The sequence below is a fragment of the Hippopotamus amphibius genome, chromosome 6 (genome assembly GCF_030028045.1).
Source record: "Hippopotamus amphibius kiboko isolate mHipAmp2 chromosome 6, mHipAmp2.hap2, whole genome shotgun sequence".
NCBI lineage: Eukaryota > Metazoa > Chordata > Mammalia > Artiodactyla > Hippopotamidae > Hippopotamus > Hippopotamus amphibius.
The window spans coordinates 18,663,033-18,687,993 of NC_080191.1; positions in this window are offsets into that span (position 1 = coordinate 18,663,033).

Below are 24,961 nucleotides of genomic sequence, written 5' to 3' on the forward strand. Positions count from 1 at the left end.
TGATAGGAGTTAAATGATGACCATTCAAAAAATTATCACAAAACCATACATTACCAGTCGCCAATTAGAGGTCTGAAAAATGCATTTTTTTAAGCTCTTTATTGGAATATTATTGCTTTACACTGTTGTGCCAGTTTTTGCTGTACAACAAAGTGAATCAGTTGTATTTATACATATATCCCCATATCCCTTCCCTCCCACGGCATATACCCAGAGAAAACCATAATCCAAAAAGAAACATGCACCACAATGTTCACTGCAGCACTATTTACAATAGCCAGGACATGGAAAAATGCATTTTTAAGGGTTCATTTTTAATATTCAGCTCACAAATCATTAGAGAGTGATTATTTATCACATTTCTATGGGAAGAAGGTAGGTGAAAAAAATACACCTCACTTAATTACATGAATATCATATTTCTTATTTTCTAGCTCTCATTCTTATATAAAACACAAAACTTAAGAAAACGTAGGTTTCATTGCATACAAACCAATGACACCTACAACTCAAGTATTTCCTTCACCATACGCTGGAGTTTAATGTCAATAATTACTAATTTAAATCAATAATTGAATGAAATTTTGTAAAAAGTTTGAAATACAACCTCATTATTCCACAGAACATTTTAATACCTGGAACTGAGCCAGCTAAAGTTTATCCTTCATGGTGGATTCAACAATTTAGAAGCAACCGTATAGATCCAGAATATGAAGTTATGCATGATTTACAGAAGAAAGGGTCTGACCTCAGGCAAGCAAGAGTGAGCTGTTTGGATGGCAAGTAAGCCTAGATCTCCAATCACACTGTGTCCAATTTTGTTGCTCTCAACTTACTGCTGCAAGTACAGTAATGCTTATGAGTGATTGATTGACTGATTGATTTTAACTTTGCTTCTTTGTATATACTGGCCATTGGGAAAAGTTTAACTGTTAGAAAATACAATAGAATGAAAATACAAATTCTTAGATTGTGACTGCTGCCTGAAAATAGAAGTTTAGAATAAATTATAGGATAAAGTGTAAAACACAACAGCCCAACAGGGAGTCAGATCTTGGGCACTGTTAAATCCACTGTAAGTGAATGTTCCAATAATGAAAAACTCATTCACCAAGGGATGGGTAGAATTAAGTGAACATTCAGGTTAACCTGTGTGTGAATATTCATGGGAATCATGACTCTCAGAAGAAAACCTGCATGCAACCTGCAGTGAAGAGTAGTTACTGAGGATTCTTTCATCATGAGCAAAGTTTGGTCAAAGAATTTTAAGAACTATTTTCTTTTCTTTTTGCATGATATGAGGGTGATGAGGGGAAGCAGATTAGGTGCCAAGCCAAAGCATTTTCTTCTGAGTTGAAGAAGATCCTAGAGGAAAAAGATATGTGCTCACTGAGATCCCTACCTGATACCGAAGAAAACATCTCTGAGAATGTACACATCTCAGAAGGCACTGTAAACAGTACAGCAGCTGAGAAAGATCAGCTCTTCTGATTTGTGGCGCTGCTGCAGGCCTGGTGATTAAGTCATATTTTCTCTGTCTTTCTTTAAACCTCAGAATATTAAAGGGCAAAAATAAGAACCTCTCACACAGGAACTGGAAGTTCAATGAAAAATCTCATAGCCAACATTTCTGCAGACTGATATCATAGGTGTTGTGAGCCAAAAGTGGAACAGTATCTGCTTTACTGAACATCAATCAAAGATTGTGTTCATCAATAATACTGCAAAGGGCCATCCACAGTGTTCGAGTTTGACATTTAAATTGAAGTTGTGCATTTTATTTCCAAGGTAGATGATATTTCTTAAGGCTCAATAAATCACCTAATTCCTTTATTTGTAGAATTACTAAGCTTTTAAATTTCTTTTAGACTTCAATGTATTATTAGAAAACATAAAGGATAAGTAAATATACATACCATAATATATACATAATATGTGTATATATGGGAAATATTTGCCTTAATGTAGCTTGTCTACTATGAAGATAGTCTGTATCACCTTCTAAAGATACTATTTTACTATTTACCAGACTAAATAATGCTAACTGCACATACATTGCCATTTTCTTGTTTTTACATAACTAAACACTTTCAAAAATTTTTATGTTTTTTAACTATTTCCTTACAATATTATTTCAACCACTGCTTTGCTTAAACAAGTTTTTTTAAGAAAATAGAGAAGAAAATTTTATCCCAATCGTTAACTGAAATGTCTAAAATATTTAGAAAGTTAAACAGAGCTTTTTACTGAAGATATAAATAGTACTGTTCTTTAAGTCAAAATTTTCTTTTCTTATCGAGGTATAATTGAGGTGTAACATTATATTAGTCTTAGGTGTACAACATAATGATTTGATATTTTTACATATCACCACAATGAAATTAACATACATTACCATACATGGTTATAAAAATCTTTTTTTTTCCTGTGGAGAACTTTTAAAATCTATTCTCTTAATAATTTTAAAGTACACAATATGGTATTATTAACTATAGTCACCCATGACTTTTGTTTTATAAGTGCAAGTTCGAACTTTTGATCCTCTTCACCAATCTCGCCCACCTCCTACCTGCCACCTCTAGCAACCACCAATCTATTATCTGTATCTATTAGCTCAGGGTATTTTTTAGTTTTTTCTTTAAATTCCATATATAAGTCATATCATATTATGTTTGTCTTTGTCTGACTTATTTCACTTATAATAATCCCCTCAAAGTTTTCTTTAGTTGCATTTCTTTTAAATGTACTATATTTCACCTAAAGTTACGTTTTTATTCACAATATTTTTTCCACATTTTTTTCTCTCTGCTCTTGGCATCCTGGAAAAATAGACTGCATTTTGATGAAACAGTACCCTCATATTTACCTGAAATCAGTTGTTCTCAAACGTCATTTCTACTCCAACACAATTGAGACATGACTCAGTCAGAAACAGTGGCTTGCTAGCCAGTGATTTTCAGATCACAGGGGCATACACACTTCTAAAAAATCAACCCCATAATGTTAAAAATAAATAAATGATCCTAATAATAGGGAAAGGTAACTCTTCAGATTAACCTATAAAAGGTCATTTTAAGAATTTCTGGTTTGCTGTTATTTTTATTTGGGTTTTATTTGAAAGGGAGTTTGTGTGTGTGTGTGTGTGTGTATATACACATATATATATTTTTTAACTTTTTTAAATTTTTGTGTCTTTTCTTAGTTATGAATATGTAAATATTTCAGGATTAAACTGCCTGAAGGTACAAATGCAAACATTAAAGACTTACCTAAAATACAAAAAGCACAGCAGCAACAGCCATCATCATATATTACAACACCAAACAGCACTTGTAAAGATGCTCCCAAACTCAATAGGTTGGATTTCCCTGTCAAGAATAATTAAGGCCTCCACCAAACTCCACAATTCTTCTTGTCACCAGGTAATGAACCTCAGAATTAATTTCCACAGTGCTGTTGCTACACTGAGTTGTCCACGTAGAAAAAAGATTTAAACTGTTTAGGAATTTATAGATAATAAGTGACACCTTTGAAATATACTTGGAAACAAACAACACTGAATGCACTAGCATTAGCAAATATCTACTAAATATGGTATTTATATTAAAAGTCCATGGTCTCACAGGTACTTCACTGAAAGCAATGCAAGTCTTCTGTCTTCTCATTTTAACGGATAGGGATAGTGGGGTGGGGGTAAGGAGTTGTTTATGTGTTCTGGTGATGAAAGTGACAGCCTGTAAGATAAAGGAGCCAAGCACAGAAATCACTTTAAAACTAGACATATAGTTCAGGTCATATTTGTTGTTCAGGTATATTGAGTACTTCCTGTCAGTGAGAGGAGCATTTCTCTGGGAAACCGGGAGTTAGCCACATACTAAGGGATGTAATTATACCAGTGCCACCACCCTGTACAGGCACTGCACTTTACAGTCTCCACAGTGCTTTCAAACTCATGCACTCTCTGTATCCATATGCTCATGACATCAGCTCTATGAATTAGTTAATAGGTATCACAATTTTCCTCATTATGCAGATGAAGAAACTGAGGCTCAAAGATACCAATTTATTCCAAGAAACTAACATACATAAGAATATCATTTTGCTTAAGATTCCATACCGTATTCTGAAGTCCCACTGACCTGCCCTGTTACACAGACACTCGGTGTGACCTGGCTGCTCTGCAGCTTGAGACTGCTCCACTTTCCAAGTCACAATGCCGCCTCTACACAGAACAGTGTGACAGGTAAAGCACTGGCTCTACTACTTCTTGGTTAGGTGCAGCCTTTAGCAGGTTATCTTAAATTCTAGTCCCCACAGTTTGTAATAGCTACCTTACAAGTAGCTTTGAAAATTAAATGAAATGCTCTTTTAAAATAATGCATTATAGTCATGAAATGCTGCATAAATTTTCACCCAGTCTACAAATATTAAATGCCTTCTGTATGTCAGGTACTATGGATGTAATGATTAGCAAAACCAATATGGTTATTTCCCTAATGATGCTAGATGATGGTTACTAGTCTAGATAATGATTTTTAGTAATCTTAGGTTAATTAACACACTTAAACAGAAATCTTAATAAAGCAGCATTTTCATAAAACCAAGCTCAGAAGCAAACTGAGTAACAGAAAGAGCACAGAATATGTGAGAAGATATTTTCACTTATTTACTATACTGGCTTGATGTTTATAGTACAGTGTCTTGTTTTAAATGCATAATACAGGAATCATGTGAACAATTTGGTAATGATTCATAAGCAAGCTACAAATATGGTTAGCTGGTTGGAAAATAATATCTGTAGAAAAAAGTTTAAAGGGCCAGGCTTTTAAAGTGAGAAAACAGAAAAATCAAAAGAAACTTAATGAAAACTGTCAGGTAAATTCAGCCACATAAGTTCTGCTTCTTTCTGTCTCCCCTGAGAACAACGGCTCAAGTTGAAGCATAAAGGTTTGGTTTGATTGAGGGGTGAGAAGGGTCTTGTTGCAAGAGTTATCCAATAAATGATTACCCTAAAAATTAAATTGAAGAATGTTTTTCTTTTTCTTTTTTTTTTTTTTAAGTAATAGGTGGCATTTTCTTGTATCAGAAATTGTGTGGATATGAGGGAATAAACTCAGTGATTCCTCGAGTTCCTACAAGCCCTATCACTTTTAGTTGGTTCTTATTTTCCTGCAATTAAGTAAAAGCATCTTTTCATTTGAATGTATTCTGAAAAACAATAGGACAGGGAAAGAGGAGCTGGGTTTAACAATTGTCTTCATTTTTATGAAAGAACGCATGGAAATCAGACAGTTTTTCTACCTGTCCTCAGAGGCCAATGCCACAAAGAATTGACTTAAATGGGAATATGGAAGATTTGAGTTAGATGATTCCTAAATACTAGGCAGGGAAAAGCAGATCAGGTCAGTGAGCACATGTTTAACATTAGCATAGTTGGACAACTGAGAACAGTACCAAAGAGAAGTAGATTACGTCTTGACACGGCACATTTACTATTTCAAAAATATTACATAACTTTTTAAAGGTAAAATTTTAACCTGCTTTTTAGCACATTTTCCACAGCATCAACTCAACAACATGGATTTTATTTTTCCCTTCTCTCTTCCTCTCTCTCTCTCTCTTTAATTTGTCTGGAAAACAGAGAACCATCTGGGTAAATTCCTTCCCATCCCCATGAGCTGACCATCAGAGAGGTCTAGAATGTGATTGCTGTGCTATGCAATAAAACATTTTAAATATTCAAACTAAATCTCTAATGCATCCATAATATCTATTTCAGAAGTTTTTGGACAATTGTACAGAAATTCCATTATATTCTATTTAATTGTACTTCCACCTCTTTTTAAAAAGAATTTGAGATAGTTTGCAGCAAAAGACATTATAAGGTTAAGAAAACAGACATTAAAAAATCAAGAAACGGGGAAAAAAGAGAACTCAAGTTTTATAAGTTGTCATAATTGACCTCCAAATTTGTTTCCTGGCACCCAGAGCTAAAGGAGAAATATCAATACAATATACAATATAATAAAGACCTATAATAATCCCCAGTCCAGTTCCTAAGAGAGGAAATCTTATAATACTAGATTACTGATTTCATTATTTATGAAAATAAGATTGTATGTTCACTGAATATAATTTAAACAGTACAAAAATATAAAAAAGAAGGAAAAATTAAACATCCAAAACCTTACCCTCAGAAGCAGCCATTTTTTAATAATTTTAATATATTTCCAGCCAATCTCTTTTCGGTGCATTTTTAAATGAACGAGCTCAAGGTATATAATTTTTTATTTTAATTTATTTATTTATTTATGGCTGCATTGGGTCTTCATTGCTGCACATGGGCTTTAGTTGCAGCGAGCGGGGGCTACTCTTCATTGCAGTGCTCAGGCTTCTCATTGTGGTGGCTTCTCTTGTTGCAGAGCACAGGCTCTAGGTACGTGGACTTCAGTAGTTGTGGCATGCGGGCTCAGCAGTTGTGGCTCACGGGTTCTAAAGCACAAGCTCAGTAGTTGTGGCGCACCGGCTTATTTGCTCCACGGCATATGGGACCTTCCCGCCCCAGGGCTTGAACCTGTGTCCCCTGCATTGGCAGGCAGATTCTTAACTAACCACTGTGCCACCAGGGAAGTCCCAGAGATCAAGTATATAATTTTGAGATTTTGAGATTTGTCTGTTTTCATTAACATGATATTAAATTAAGGCATGATGTTTTTTAATGACTGCGTAAAGCTTCATTATGTGGATATAACATATAAACTATTCATTTAATATAAGTGATTCACATTACTTCTAAAGTTTTACTCGTAAATAATGCTTTATTGAACATCTTTGGGCATTAACCTTTAAACACATATCTGAGAATTCCCTTTGAAGACATTCCTAAATTTGCAGTTATTTGGTGAACGAATATAAACATTTTTATGATTTTTCATGTGCTTTCCTATTAGAGACAATTGTTCCAAATGGAGTGCTACGTGGCTGTACAAAAGAATGAGGAAGATCACTATGAACTGATGTGAAACAATTTCCAGAAAATATTGCTACATTTTTTTAAAGTATAAAAGCTTTTATATATTTACATATGTATTTTTTCTTTTTTTCCTTTTTTGTTGTCAAGGAAAAAATCCATCTTGAAGGAGCTTCCACTGGTCAAATCTAGGGAGCACCAAAAATTGAAAATTAGCATTTTACAACCATCAGAACCACCAGTGGGTACTAAATCTCAGGGGAATTTTTATGAGGAGTAGAACATTTGTGTGGTCTTAAAGTGTTTCTCCACAGAAAATAATAATAACAATTATGCGATGAAGAAATCAGACCACTCTTCCCAGGTAAACAAAATTAACGTTATCAGTGAGGGTCAGATGGATACCATGTGCCTTCAGATGTGATAATCTGAGAAGTACATGTCACATAAAAGACATTTCAACTAAGAATATAAGCAGGACCTAATAATGAGGATCATTAGATAGACACAAAATAAGGAATGTTCTATAAAAGAAAAGAGGACAGTCTATATCCTTAAGAGGACAGACATATTCTTCAAAGATGTCAAGGTCATAAAAGACAAATAAGGACTGTGGAAATATTCCAGATTAAAGGAGGCTAATGAGACATGAGAACTAAATGCAATACCTGATCTTGACTGGAGGATCCTGTACTGAAGGGGAAGAAATCATTATAAAAGGCTATTGACCCAATGGAGAAAATTATGAAATGAATGTTAAGTTAGATAAAATGATCACATCAATATTAAATTCACTAAAGCTGATAACTGTATTGTGGATATGTAAGAGAACATGGTTATTCTTAGGAAATACACTCTGAAGTGTTCAGCTCTAAAGGGTCATGATTTATGTACATTAGCCTCAAATAGTTCCACAAAACAATTTTAAAGCAAGTTGGCTGGGATATTAACAATAGATGGGACAGGTAAAAGTTATGTAACAGTTTTCTGTACAAGTCACATTCTTGCAGTTTTTCTATAAGCTTAAAATTATTTACAAATAAAGTGTTTAAAAATTACGTTGAAAAATGATTGTTTCAACTTACTCTCCCACTAACAATTGCTGAATGTATCTCCCTCATTTCTTCCTTCCCAGAAGAGTATTGTTTTTTGCAATCTGCCATTTTGATAGCGATAAATAACATTAATGAGTACTTATTTGCTACTAATGAGGCTGAAAATGTGTTTGAGTTTATTAGCAATTTATATTTTTAATCTATAAATGATCTATTTCTTTTTCATTTCTGGCACAATTTTCTTAAATAAGAGACTATAGCTTCAATTAAGCTGAATTGACTCATAAATGTCATGAACAAAATATTCAACTATATTTTTCAAAGAAAATTGGGAATTGGGTTTTATAGGGCTGTTTCCCTCAGTAAATTCAATAATACTGAAGGTATAATTTAACGTAGGTAAGCGGTCACTCTACAAGAGGTCAAAGTACCTATAATTCCTTTGTAGAGGGGCCTGTTTTCAGTTTTTAATTAACCATGCACTTCAGGTAGATTGCCACTAGGTGGGAGTAGTGCTCAGTGCTGTAGTCTCTGCAGCCAGAACTCAATTTCCTAATACCTAAGAGGCAGTCATTCATTCATTCAATGAATCTATGAGTCTCTTTTCCAGGTACTGTGCTGGACTGCTGGTTTTTTGCATCCACTAGCGTACATATTTTAAAGTATAGATTATTAGTATTATAATCAGACCTAATTTTCTTTTTGAAAATTAGTTCAAATGTAATGTAATTATTTAAACAAATATCAAATGTCTTAAATTTTTCTCATGATACATAATTGATATTTTGCCTAACTAAATATTAGCTATACAATTAGCATTTCAGTCTAACCCTATAGACCCTCAAATTGAATGCACTGTATTTCACCCTGGAGTCTTTAACCTAAGATTCATTTCCCCCTTGCTGGGTTAGTGATCTCTCTACATTCTTCCAGTTTAAGAAACAGGCTTCAAAGCAAATGGTGGTCCACCCCTCTCTAATAGTTCCAGTAATGCTGTTCACCTCACAGTTCTCACATCTGCTCTCAGATGCACAACACCAAAAACCTAAAAAAGCATTTATGGCCAAGGAAGTGGTCCCTCTTCCTTTCCAGAACAGTCCTTCTTTCTCCTAATATAGGAGCCATTCATCTACTTGTTATATATAAAGAATTTACTTTCTTTACAACATTGGCTTCTTCCATCAGAAAGTGTTTCACTTAAACATTAATACAATTATTTACTAATTAACAGATCTACAATTTACACCATTTAGCAACAGGACTCATATTTTAACTGGACAAAGAAATGTTAATATTTTTAAACAATTAGATTATCAGGAAAGTCAGAGGATGGCAAAAAATTATTACATCATACCTTCTATTACCTGAATTTTAGTATATTAGTAGACCAAGAAAAAATGTGATGAGATATTAGGCAAATATAAATAATTCTTTTAATAAATACTTTGATTTTAAATAAGGCAAGCAGCAAGCAATCTGATTTTCCTTACTGAGGGGTTTCCTTTTGAAAATTATCCACTCATTCTTATGTCTCGAATGCCCCACTTATGTGATATGTACTCAAAAATTATCTATAAAAACATAATGGCATTTAGAGTTCTATAATAAAATATTATTTGCCTATATTTGCAAATGAGTTGATTATTTGTGTTTTGTTCTCAGGACATTTGACTTCATTAACCCATTTCTGCTCCTCTGTCATTTTCCCTCCCTATTTCTTGCTCCCACATCCATATCTCTCTTGCCACTTAAGCCTCTATCTTCAGTCTTCCTCCTCCACCCTCTGCCCTGCCTGAACCTAAAACCTCATTATCTCTGTCCCAGACATTTAGTGGCCTCCTAACACCTCTCCTGGGATCAGAAAATAAAAATAAAGCATGAAGCCACCTTACTAAGAGCTAAGTAGTAATCCTCCAAAGACAGGGGGGGGAAAGTATTACTATTGCCACAAACCATTGGTCAATTAATCTATTGTTAAACAGGAATTTCCATCACTTTTGGCTTTGTAAGATTCTATCGCAGTGAATGCAGCCAAGAACACAAATTCCTACCTTCATTTTCACATCCCTTCTTCACACTTCAGAATTAGTCTTTTTTATAAACTTTAAGAATGACCAGTCAGGTCTATCTCATGCTTCAAACCCTTCAATGGTTCCCCATTGACCTTGAAATTAATTTCAAATTCCATAGCATAGTTACAAACCCTTTCAAAAATCTGACCTCTATTTAGTATTCCAGCTTCATCTCTCTTCACTTATCTCCATCTCATACTTAACACTGTAGCCATCCTAAATTTCCCTCAAGTAGCATGCTTCTTCTGGACTCCAGGCTTTTTCATAGCTATACTACCTGTTATAAACATGCTACTTAATTTTACACCTTTCAAAAGTCCATCTTGGGTATTCTTCCATGCAGCCTTTCCTGATTTTGCTGATACTAATTATTTTGCACTCTTCTGTATCCCACATATTATATTATTTCATTTACTACACTGCAATATAATTAATTTACATTCCTATCTCCCATACCCCATTATAGTCCCTTAAAAAGACAGGAACTAAAAATTACATTTTATACCTCTATAAGATAGTGCCTGACCCCTAGTAGGCGCTCAGCATCAATTTAATTGAACTAAAAGCATTATTCCATAAGATGTTTAATGAAGAATCTCTTTCATGAGATTTAACAGTTTAACCTATTTCTGGCCAGCCTGGTTCTCTTTGCAAAAAGAAACAATCCTATTCCAGGTTTGCATTTACATTACCATTATGACACAATGTTAACATGGTGGGACCAACAATGTAAACGGTTATGCTTACTATTGCCTTATCCAGAGTCCCAATTATACTTTATAATTGTTCTTTGATATAATGGAAGTAATAATAATTCATAATGCTCATTATTATTAACATTTAGTATTTATTTTGTGTCTGACATTGGACTTGGTGCTTTTATATGATTATCTAATTCAATTTTCAAAACTACTCTTTCCCATTTCTTATTTAAATAGATCTGTGTTGATGTGGCCTCCAGGTCTCTTTGGAAATAAATACATTAATGGGTTATTTATTTTGTGGGAATACACATAAATTGTCTTCAGAGAGCATCTGTCTAGTATCCCTAAGGAGAATAAATCAGGACACAGGCATGAAAATATATTTAAGCCTTTTTCCTAAAAATATTTGTTTCAGGGGAATTTAATGTCTTTGCCCAGTGAGTCTTCCAGGCTCTCTTTCATACACGAGTGAATTAAAAGCATGAACAAATGGCAATGCTGCAAGCATGGTGAGTTTATTGACTTTTGTTATGTAGGACTATCTACTGGATAGGACAGTTAGTGGCAGAAATGCATGGTGTAGTAGACTCTGCCTTGTTTGACATACTGATGTAAAAATGAGTATTATTGATTAATTTTTTAAAAAGACAATTTTCCAGAGACTAGATTAGAATCTGAAAATGCTATTAACCTCACAGCAATGGAAAAGACACTGACTCTGTTTGATGAAAGCAGCTGAAGAGAAATTCAGGTTAGGGGCCAGTAACCTCAGAAAAATTAGTTCACTGTACCAGTTGCAGCGGCAAACAAATATGGTTTTGAACATTCCAATTGGATTTAATGTTTTTGGAAGCTCTGAAATGCCACTGCGATAATATATGCATGAGTGTCAAATTCTTAAAATATTCTTTGTGTCTGTAGGGTGAAGAGAAGAAAAGAAGGAAAAAATGTTTTCATGTTTATGCACTCCTTGTTTATCAAATAAAACTATTCCTTCTCAAATGAAGAAGAATCCTTCTGAACTTTACCAACTCAAACATGTAACAATGATTATTTGCATAGGAATACTTGATTTTTTGCTTATTTTATTTAGGTAAATTGTTCTTTGGGGGATATTATTAGAATAAGGAGTTTTCATTGATTCTGACAGAGAACTAGAATTATAAATGATAAAAGTATAAGATTAGAATTGTCAGTGATCTGAATTGGTTTAAAAGGAGGAAATTTGCTAGTAAAAATAGAATAAAAATAGCTGAAAATATATGTGTTTTACATGAGAAGTGGTAGGGCAGAGTTCAAAGATTTGAATTTTACAAATTTTATTGTTGCTTACTAAAATTACCTAGTCAAAAATTAATTTTCTATACTTAACTAAATAATGCAACTAATTTTTTCATTAGAGGTATACTCTTATTTTCATCAAAATAAGACAGTTTCTAACAAGAAAAAAGAAACATTTTAATGCTAATTGTTAAAGCCAAGTTAAAAGCATCAATAGTAATGATAAATTGAGTTAACATGTAAAAGTCACTGGTTAAAAATATTAGAAGGTGACTATGAACATATTTTTGGCAAAAAGACATATTTTTAAGTATATAAAAATGTACAACTTAAAAGAAGCAAATTAAGAGAACCACAAAATAAAAAAGGAAAGGATATAAACTAACAATACACTTAAAAGATGATAATTTGCACATATGCATAATAATAATAATAATCTTCACTAATAATCAAAACACAAACCAAAACATCAGAGCTGTACTACCAAAATTTCAAAATACTGGTAATTCCTATAGGTGGGAGGCCATGGTAAACGGATACTTACACAACCCTTTCAGATAGCAATGTAGCAAGAATCACAAAAATTTTTATATACTTTGATATATGAATACCACTCCTCACAATTTATTTTGAAAAATAATCCAAAAGAGAGAAAAGGTACATAAATGCAACAAAATTAAAGATATAGATATCCTCAGTGTCCAACAATATGTAAATGATTAAATAAAGTATGCTATACCAACTCAATAGGACATTGTACAGTAAATAAAATTTATAAATACGAAGTCTATGACAACATGAAAAAATACTTACCATAAAATAGGTTAAAAAACCAAATACAAATATATATCTATAATATAGTTACAATTATATAAAAATTATTTATACATGAAAGACTAGAAAAAGAGAGTGAAAAATTAAATGCTAACTGTTTTAGATCTTAGATGAGTACATTTTTAACGTCTATCACGCTTGTATAAAGCATGTTAAAAATAAAGTATAATTTATATAAAACATTTTACGTCTGATATTAAAACACAGCATTCACTAGAACAATAATAGGACATTAATAAAACCACTTTAAGCCTTCCCTTAACTCCAGTTCTTCAGACTAGGGCAGCCCTGTAACTCATCTTGGCTTCAAGCAACTATCTCGTCTGTAAAACAATAGGAATTGTATTGGACCTGTGAGTCTCACACTTTTTTAATCCTGCAAGTCTTTGTTCAAATTAAATCTTACGCTAAATAGGTGAAAGTAGAGTGCCTGTGTCTAAAGCATAAGGAGAAGGTGGTGCCCTGCAGATGGTTCCATTCCTTCTCCCCTCCCTAAACTCAACCTCTGAAAGCAATCTCTAAGAAGGCTCTGAGAAACCCCAGTGAAACACAATCAATGAAAGATTTTAATGGTCCTTTTTAGCTAAAATATAGTTATTGAAATTGTATGGTTCTCTTCTATTATATTTTTTGATGTGTATGTGTCATATCCTCAACTAGATTGTAAAGACTTTTATGTTAGAAACTGTCTTAGCCACATCTAAATTTACTTTGCCATATCCACTCAGAGAAAGAATCACTGAATGAACAAAAAATGGAATGGTAAAATTAAAATATCAGCATTTTTATTTACAACAAAAAAAACAAGGTCCAGCAGTAAGCTGTTCCATCTTCTGGCTAATCAAAGTTATATATAAAGTACACATGGATTAGAAAATTTCAAAGAATTGTAATACAATTAAATTAGAATAATTTAGGCATATGGAACAGTATTTTCTGAGATGATAGCATTAAAGAGAAAAGCCACCTTTTGAGCAGAGATTCTCCTGCTTACTAACACTGTCAAAATACTTTTAGTTCATGACTTTGATGGAAGCAAAGCAGGATTACTTCTAATCAGATTTATTATTTAAAAATCTACAGAGGGAGCTGAAATTACCCCTGTGAAATCTGATGCGGCTGGCCTGATAGTTTCACCAAGTGAGACCCTGTGCCATAGCATTGTTCCCTCCTACCATGTTTGAAATTCTCACTATCAGAATCATTTCCTTGGATAGATGATTAAGAAGACCATGGAGAATATACATACTTTCTAGCAGGCAAAACTTCCATTAATCCTTGTCATATGTTGGTTTATTGGATTAGCTAGCGGTCCTCCAAGAATATATAAAAAGCCCAAGGTTAAAGGATTGGAAAAGAGAAAGATGGATTAGGAAAAAAAAAAAAAAAACATAGCAGGGCCAAACTCTGGTAGAAACTAGCAAAAACTGCCTAAATTTGTGGAGGGTCTAGGGTAAAATTCTTGAAAAGGAACAGATGAAAGGTGAAATTCTGCTTATCAAAATGGGAAATGAAAGTCAATAATAGTCAAATCACTTAAGATACATAACTGCCTTTCCAGCTGTGTAACTCTCTGAGATCATTTACTTTGGGAACATTAGTTTACTATAATCATTACAACCCTAACACTTTAACTTAAATACTCTCTTATTTAATTCCTGTCTAAATTTAACCAGCAACCAAGATAAAAGAGAAAATAATCATAAGCTTGGCAGTCAGACAAGTCAGAGATAGGACTTCCAGCTCCATCTCTTACTGGCTGTGAAGCCTAAGGTAAATCACTAAAAAGAGCAGTATAGTGTATAGACTGAGCCCGTTGATTCATGACTCAATTCTTTCTGAGTTCAAAGCCCAGGGATACTACTTATCATGTGTGTTAAGTAACTTAACTAGAGTTAAGCCCCTAATTCTCCATTTCTTTACCTTTAAAATAAGGGTTGAGGAGGAGGAGGAGGAGGAGGAGGAGGAGGAAGACAGATACTACATAAACATAGCTGAACAAAGCCCTCCTCACACTTTCTCACATACAGAAAGCACTGATAAATACCAACCACCATTATTATTAAGCTGCCTAACTTCTCTGGACTTTAGCTTGTCATCTATAAAAGGAAAATAATATATTTACTGTACTACCTATTTTCAAGGGTAGAATAAAAAGAATAATGAAAGTACTTAGCACAATATCTCCACACTGTATCTAGCTAGTATCCATTCAATGTCCTTCCCATTTAAAGTCTAAGTCTATTCAGAAGTGTTCCCAATGCATATTTCTAGCTCCTAAAGTGTATTTTCTATACACTCATTTAACATTGAATATGTAATGGCCTATAATATTTATGTATCTGTGATTTTTATGTACTATCTTTTGCAACAATGGTTACATCTTTGTAGAAGAAATTAATTGTATTTTCCACCCAGTGGTGGACTACTGCCTCTCTAGTCATCCCAGAAAATTCTATAATTCTGATCTGTCTATGGGGGGGGGGGGGGGGCACTTATGCCCCTACACTGAATCTATGTACTTCTCGTAGAAGTGAATCAACTTCCATTCTAGGGATGAGTCATATAACTCAGGTCTGGCCAGTCTAAGTAGCTCATTCCTCTGGGTTTGGCTCAGAAATAACATATGACTTTATCAGAGCCAATGAGACCTAGTCTTTGGATTTTCCTGTTTATTCTGAAAGAGAGGATGTTCTTTTTCAGCTGAACCCAAACCTAGGTGTGGATATAGGCCTGAAGCTCCTTATCATCATGTGGAGCCTAAGAATAAATCATCATGAGTAAATTCCAGAATCTACCATAATAATTTCATTTGAGTATTTTTAAAAGTCAAGAAAGAAAAAAAAAAAAAGATTTTCCAGAAAGAGGACAGATCTGAGGTTATAAAATAAAGAGATTCATTAATAGTAGGTCATTTTCATTTTTCTTTAGTACAATCTAGACATCGTTTTTTTATTGAATATAGTTGATTTACAATGTTGTAATATTTTCAGGTGCACAGCACAGTGATATATATTCTTTTTCAGATTCTCTCTCTTTACAGGCCACTGCAAAACACTGAGTACACTATACAGCAGGTCCTTGTTGGTTATCTATTTTATATATAGTAGTGTGTATATGTGAATCCCAAACTCCTAATTTTAACCCCCACTCCCTTTTGGCAACTGTAAGCGTCTACATCTTACTTTTTTAATCTCTCCCAAAAAGTACTTTGAAGATCGAGATTTCTCCTTTTGTTGCTTATTCACTGTCTTGCATATATTTGGAGATGATTTTGGTTTAATCCTACAATCTTCACTCTAAATATATGATTTGGTTAACTATTATCCCAACAAAATGGAAAACAAAAGCATATTTTAAACAGATAATGTCAGCAAAAAAGAAACATGAGCTCTTTTAGTAATATCTTTGCCTAAAGAAATACAAGGCTCTGGCCTACCATGACTACCATGGGTGATTGAGTCCCTACTATTTGGCAATTCTCTCACAAAACCATCTGGAAATGTCAAAGATTTTATATACAAGCAAATACCAGAGCAGGGGAGAGGAAAAAGCCCAAATTATTCTTTTCTTTCATTATTCTTGGCCTGGATTCTGAATAATTCCTTAGTTATTTAAAATACTACAGTTTATGGCTTAGTTTTTCAGAAAGAAGTCAGAATAAATTTTTAAAAATTGATGTCTCTCATCAGAAAATCTACAAACAGTAAATGCCAAAGAGGATGTGGGGAAAAGGGAACACTCTTGCACTATTGGTGGGAATGTAAATTGATACAGCCACTATGAACAGTAAGGAGGTTCCTTGAAAAACTAAAAATAGAGTTACCACATGACCCAGCAATCCCACTGCTGGGCATATACCCAGAGAACACCATAATTCAAAAAGACACATGCACTCCAATGTTCATTGCAGCACTATTTGCAATAGCCAGAACATGGAAGCAACCTAAATGACCATCAACAGATGAATGGATAAAAAAGATGTGTTATATATATACAATGGAATATTACTCAGCTGTAAAAAGGAATGAAACTGGGACATTTGCAGAGACATGGATGGGCCTAAAGACTGTCACACAGAGTGAAGTGAGTCAGAAAGAGAAAAACAAATATCGTATATTAACACATATATGTGGACTATAGAAAAATGGTACAAATCAACCAGTTTGCAAGGCAGAAATAGAGACACAGATGTAGAGAACAAACATATGGACACCAGGTGGGGAAAGCGGGGAGGGTTGGGGGGGAATGCGTTGGGAGATTGGGATACCAAATTGTACACTCTAAATATATGCAGTTTATTGTATGTTAACTGTATCTGAATAAAAGTTCTTAAAAAAAAAATGATGTCTCAAAGTTCTTTTTTCAGTATCTCCTTAAGGAAGTGATTTTTACCAAATTACATAAAAGCAGAGTTTAGCAATCAACTTTTAATACATTTGATATTAGAAATACAACCTATCAGGCTTCCTAGGTGGCGCAGTGGTTAAGAATCCGCCTGCCAGTGCAGGGAACACGGGTTCGATCCCTGCTCCACAAAGATCTCACATGATGCAGAGCAACTAAGCCTGTGTGTCACAACTATTGAGCCTGCGCTTTAGAGCCCGTAAGCCACAACTATTGAGCCCATGTGCTGCAACTACTGAAGCCCATGTGCCTAGAGCCTATGCTCTGCAACAAGAGAAGCCACAGCAATGAGGAACCCCCACACCACAACAAACAGTAGCCCCCGCTAGCCACAACTAAAGAAAGCCCGTGTGCAGCAATGAAGACCAAACACAGCCAATAAATAAATACATAAATAAATAAATTTTAAAAAACAGACAAACAAAAACAAAAAAATACCCTAGTAAAACTAAAATACACATTTAAAAGAAGGAAAAGAAAAAGAAATACAATCTATCAAATCTGAAGTTCCAACCCTACATTATCTCCTATTTAAGTACAATGATGACAATATATTCCAGCATTAGTTTGTACATCAAAGAATCATTCAAAGCTCTAAATCTAATATAACTAACAAAATAAGATATTATAAAAATGGCAGCATTTCAAAAGAAGATTGGTATAAATAAATAAATAAGTAAATAAATAAATAAATAAGTATACCTTTAGGATCAAAATCTTCCTTTGCATACATAAACATTTACATAAACCAAGTAAAAGCTTTAATTTGTCACAAATATTGATATATTAATAAAGCAACGTTCTTAGTTTCCATACCCTGATAACTCTAAAGTTCTCTTGATACCTAAGTAACTAAAACCCTTTGATTAGGGTTTATTACAAATTATCAAATTATTTTTTCATCCTTTCTTCCATCCATTCAACATTTATTACTTCTCTCTGGGTGCTAGACCCTGGGTATACAAAGAAAAATAAGATACTGACCATTAGGAGTTCACAGCCTGAGAGAGCAAAGCATACAAACAAATAACTGCAGCTTAGTGTGGCAAATATTATGACTGAAACATGTATAAAGAATAGATTTGGAGCACAGTGGAGGGAAAAATTTTCTTTATCTGGAGAGTTAAAAGACAGTTCACAAAAGAAAAAAACATTTGATCTCGAACTAGAGCCATGAGAAGCCTTTCACATTGAATCTACCCCATCAAAAGGAGATTCCTGGGTGCTTAGGAATTTTTATTTCAAAGTTAGATATTTATAAAAGAATACCATCTTTTTAAAAAAGTTCCTAAAAGTATCAAGAGATATTCAAAGCAGAATTTTGAAATGTAACAACATGACTTCATATCAACTTAATTATATGACAAAAAGCATAATTACCACAACTACAACCTCAAGTCAACAAAAACAGAAATCATTTAGCCTGAGTTTGAAATGGGAAAAATAAGAATTAGGATCCTCTTCCACCAAGCAGTGAGAACTAGCTCTAAGATTCTGTGAAAGAAGTCTCAAAAATAAAAACCACTTGCCAATGAAGGGCAAAGACTCAGAATACTTTCAGGATGTAGGATCTACCTACTGTTGTGGTAAGGAGCAGGACTAAGAAGGATGTATCTTTCACCTCTGGGGACTCTACAAGAATCCACGCTGTAGTTGTTCAATTCCAGATGCCCTTTAGTGGTTCCCTTATGACTCCTGCCTCTGAGGTAAGAATCAGAATAAGGAATACATACAGAGAAGGATAAACCCCAAATTTTCTAAGACACAGAGCCTGGCAGACATCAGTGGACCTAGTTAGGCTTGTTGCATGTGAACTGATTCTAGTATGATCTTAATAGTCCAGAAAGTATATTCCCTCTTGATTTAAGATTTCTGAAAAAGCTCTCTGCCTTTCACTTAATCCATTCCTAAAACTCTTTTTTATAGCATGTCAGCTGCTGAAACAGTGATAATGATAGTTTTTAATTGACCCAGAAAGTTCAGAGCAGCGAGGAAGCAAAATCTGCCTTGGCTCCAGGGCATAAGCCAACTTTATAGACAAGTAATGTTAAAACTTCACATTTGCCAGGAGCATCTCCTGGCTGCATTCAGAATCAGGATACCAACATCTGTAAGACATTTGACAAACCATTTTTTTAAAGTCTCCCCAGGGAATGAGGTTCCCCATTGTCCTGAGAGTAGCCATTTCTATGGAAAAACTAAAGTATATTTCACATAATATCCTGCTTCTAAATTCCTCTTGGCATTTTCTTCCTTTAAATAATAAAGCTAAAATAAATCTATGCATCTAAATGTTAAGGCAAAAGATAACTCAATCTTCTGAGTTGAACATTTCTCCCTCTTCTCACTGTGTCCACAAAAGAGGAAAAGTATTCTCAGTATGCGACCCTGGGAAATGTTATCAAATACTGGCTACAATTAATTTTTATGTTAGCCAGTTATATTTTTTAATTTTTCAGAAACTGTACAGATCAGATGTTGCACAATTGGTTTTCTGGTGTATCTCAGGATGTTTGAGAAGGAATTCCAGAAAACTTGGTAACTGCCACTTGCCCAAATGCCACAGAAAGAGATGTTTTTGGCCCAAACTGAGTCCTACTGGGAGGCTAAAAGTGATGGGCAAGGAGTTTGTTCAGGTCCAAGTACATTGTAGACTGTACATTTTGCACTCTGTACTTCTGAGATTAATGATGTATCCTGGCCTGGGTGTGAAAATACCCAGCACATATGCTAGCAAAGTTGTATCCTGAAATGTTTTAACCTCTCATAATTAAGGTTGGGCCATAACGGGAACATTTGAGCTTCCAGAAGTTCTGAACTAACCTTTATTAGCCCAGACCTATCATCTGAAATTGTGTGAAATACTTTGAGGAGACCCAGAAACACCTTGCTTTGTCACTGGACATTACTGCTGATATTTCTGCTCTATTACTATCCTCTATAGGACTTATATCAGAGTTTCCCAAATGGTGAAGTGTAGCACATTAGTCTACATCCAGTGATTTAGAGGTATATGTAGAAATGCTGGTCCACTCAGACTTTGGCACTGGAATTCCCCCACTGGAGGCCTTGACCTCAATAAGCATTTTCCAGGATTCCTCAGAGAAGGGTCAGATATTAGGATCAGGCTCCCCCACAGATGGAGATCAAAAGATGTGACAACATGCAATTACCACTCCTTTATGGCATCATGAGCTTCCCCAAAGAGGTGGTCTATTACCTGGATATCTGCATTTTAACATCCTGTGGCAGACCACATCACTCCTCATCTTGCTCAAGACATCTATGGAGATGATGGAAGAGTTCACACCCAAGGAGTAAAGGACCACAGCCCAAAAATGTGTTCAAATTACAGAGGAGAGGTGGGGGAACTCCAATCTCTGTCTTCCCATATACTCAATACATCTGTATGTTTGTGCCCATTTAGGGGCCTTCAAGCTGAATACAGAGTAAAAATGCATGTACATTCTAGAATTAGAACATGATTGTTGTTTTGAAATCTTTGCTATAAAAATGCACAATTGGAATTGAAATTCATTTAAATTCACCACAATAAATTTTAGTGTTACATTTGCCATTGGAAAAAAAATAACAGCCATAGGATTCTTTAAATATTCATTTTAAATGTTGAAAAGTTTGGGTTGCTGTAAAAATAAGAGTTTTAAAACAAAGTTTTTTATCTATATTATGTAACTATCAAGTATTGAAGAGATAGCATTAAAATGCCTTCATCAGAAATTATATGTTCATTAAAGGAAGTCAAGTTTATTAAAATTTTGATAAGATTTTTTTGGAAGTTTTACATACATTCAATTTTCATCTTTTAAAATATTTTGTATTTATTTCTCCTATCATAATTATATAAGATAAAGAAAACAATTTTTCTTTACCAAGCCCCATGTTAGATGACTTTCCAAAACTCCATTTTACCCCTGGTACCAAATACATCATCTTTTATGCATTCTATAATGTAAAGATACTTGGAAGGCACTTCTTTAGATATGTAAACTTTGCCTGATTTAATAAGCTTGGTTTATGTCTGGCCCAGCCATCAATCTGTAACTGCAATTGACATTTGTCAAGATAATGGTCAGTAGTGCATAACTCAAATATTCCAAGGCCACATCATCATCATGTTGTGAATTAGATGACAACAATATGCAACACTAGTTATCACAGCTTTACTACACCTCTCATCTCAGTTCTCGATTTAAGAGTCCCCAGTAGAATCAGTCCCCAACATCTTATTCACAAATCACACAAATTCAGTTTGCAGCTTTATCACCATTGGTTATTGAAGACCACCATTCACAAACACCTGGGGCCCCACCTATGCCACTCTAGTGACCCCTCTCCAGGCCACACACTGGCATCCAAACACATCATCTCTGGGAACAAAATAGATGAGGTACCAAATGCTCTGATATGTCCAAATAATGCCTTGGGAGGTTAGCTTAGGATGTTAAAAAAATTCACGTTGGCCAAGCTTGCTTAATAAATGCTAATGGTACCAAATATATTTGTAAAAACTGTGAAAAAGCAAAAAGGTCTTGGCATAGTTCATTATAATTTTTCTGCCTGAAAGAAACTTTTTACATGCTCTAAAAATTTTACCAGATATGTAAAAATCAAAAACTCTGAATGAATCATGCCACTTGCACTCTTATGCACACAAGAATTACAGGTTAGAGACTAAAATCCTCTGCATGGCTTGCCAGTCCTTTCTTTTTCTGGCCTGGGTCTTCTTTCCATCCTCCGCCTCCTGTCAGCTATGTTGGCACCCTGAATACACCAAACACTCTCATATACATTTCCCTCTTTCTAGAAAACAATTTTTCTCTCATTTATTTCATAAACTTCAACTCATCTCTCAGGAAGCATCAAAAGGATTGCCTCCTCTGAAAGTTTCTCTATCTTCTTGCTCCACCAGAGAGAATAATATTATATTATAATCATTTGTCTGCATTTCCTTTTCCTCTACCTTTTGGTGAATGCTTTGATGTTGTACTCTGAAACAATGATCGAGTACATGCCTGGTTGACTGCAGAATGGGAGAAGGGTGAATTTAAAAAAATGTATTAAGCACCAGATAGGAGTTTGGCACAGCACTCAGTTCTAGATATAGTACATATACCCATACTCTTTAACATTATTAGGGGTGTATCGTTACCCAATTCAAAACATATTCCAGTATGACTTTTTATATTTAGAGAGCTAAATATAAAAAGTCATACTATCAAAACTTTAGAAAGCAATATATATGAATATTTAAACTCTCTAAGGAAAATGGCTTTCTATGTTTAAAAGCAATAGAGAAAATCATAAAGAAAAAGATCCGTTTGGCTACATATAAATTTAAATTTGTGCACAAATAAAGGTCTTAAAAAAACTGCTGAAGGTATGAATGTTCAACCTGGAAAAAATTTTAGTCACTTATTAGCTTTATAAACACAGATTTTTCAGCAGCAGCATGGTCAAAAGTTTGGAACAAAAAATATATGTAGGCAAGCTTTTTTCATTATGAATGTTCAAAGGTGGTACCTTTGGAAAATTGCCACTAAGGCACACAGGAATTAATTTTCCTGAAATAGTCATTCACTTATTTTCAACATAATTTCAGAAAAATAGTGGGTATTAATTTAAAATTTACCAGGAGAAGGAATAAATATGTTCCAGTTTATTCCCATCCAGCAATCTGGAACAAGAGCAGCCCATGACCAAGAGTTAACTGATAACTTCTGACGCCTTAACAGAGCATTCTAAACAATACTTGTATATACTTCATGAATATTTATATGCACGTCATATCTGCTATAGAACTATACTTGGAGTCTGTAATGTTACACTGCCTTAAGTAAAACCTCTTATAATGAAGTGATTCAGTATCTGAAGCCTGTAATACAATATTTAGTAAAGAGCCTTAGAATTTTGTTCTATGGCAAATAGTAGCATAATGACATTCCTATGTATTTTAATAAATGTTCACAAAATGATTCCAAAAGTTAAAGTAAAAATTCATGGTTTTTTGTTAATAGCATCTAACTGCTTGCATAGGAATTAAACCTCCAAGACCTCAATCTTGAATGTAGTAATAACAGTTTGCGTTTTTAAAGTTCATAAACATTGCATAGGGAATCTGAAGTGCTCAGGGTAGAAGATGTCTTCAAAACAGTGGAGCATAATCACCCTTAAAATTCTATTTTCTGAATTGATATCTCCACTTTGAAATAAGTTAAGATGACTGATATATTTACTATTGGCACATTAAACATTCAGCTAATTAAATAGCTCTAATATTCCATGTAATGGCTGAATTTCTTTACTCCTACAGAAAAACAAATTGTCATACAGTTTTTCAGAGATATTCATGGAAGAGAATGGTAAGAAGAATGATGAAAACATGACCATCAGTCTTCCTCACATTAAAAGAATATACATCTTATCATAGTGTATTATAGTTTCAAATAAATAAGCATTCATGTTGCAGTTTTTACAAATTGCCATAAAACTGAAATAAAAGAGATCTCCAAAACCACATGAATATGTATACGATATTTTTTTAAGCAGCAACTGCAAAACCTTTGTCATAGTTTCGCATAATGTGTTAAGTACTTCTTTCAGAAATGGAAAAGTAACATATCTGCAGATAACAGGAAGAAGAAAGCCCAAGGTCAATGGTCCCCATCAGCAGCACTGCTTATGAGAAGAAAATGACCAACATCTTTAATCTAGAATTGAGTAAGATCTTCCTCTTTATGCAACCATTTAAATGAGAAAATGCTTATGTCTTTCTATTCTTTTTTGTTGGCCTTTTAAAAATAGAATCAAACGACTGTTAGAGTCCCCTCCTTCTTGTAGGCCCATTCCAAAGAGAATTCTAGGCAAATAACATATACATCATGTGTGATTTATCCTCTTCTTAGTAAAAATGAGAAACAAATTAGTCAGGAGTTTTCTAACAACAAACAACTTCTTACATACCAGAAAATAAATTAGTCAGCTTTAGCGACATCGTCTTTAAATTAAATAAAGGGGTGCCTCAGGGTTCAGGTGCTTCAATGTCAAGCACAGTACCTAAATGTCATTTCTAATGCTCCCTAAAGCTATTCTTTCTTTTGATTTATTTCATAATTATGTTCCCTAAACTAGGTAACAAAGAAAAATCAATATCAAATAGTTGCTAGGAGATTGGGCTTTTATTTTAACTTATTTTTTTCATAATAATGTATCATTAGACGTGCTTTCCAACTTTTTTTAACTTTATATCCATGATCAGCGATTTCTCTAAGCATTCAGAAAAATCACTGATTTCTCATCTCTAAGAATTTTTTTTCCTCATCTCTAAGTACACTGCCCAGCCTGTTCTAACTTGCTGTTAGACCAAGAAAAATTTTCGTGCATACTGGACTATAGATGGCAGTTAAACTCAAATGAGAACTTTAAGTCCGATTTAACTCAGTAACTCTGGCCAGACAATCCCTAAATATATATTATGCCTATTTCTGCTGAATCATAACAGAGTTAGTTCTTTTCTAATGAGTATGTTGCTAAAAATGCACTAAGGCTCCTAGAACATGCTCCAATTTCCACCAAAAAGAAAAATCAAACCAGAATTGAAAAAAAGTGAGAGAAGTGGGA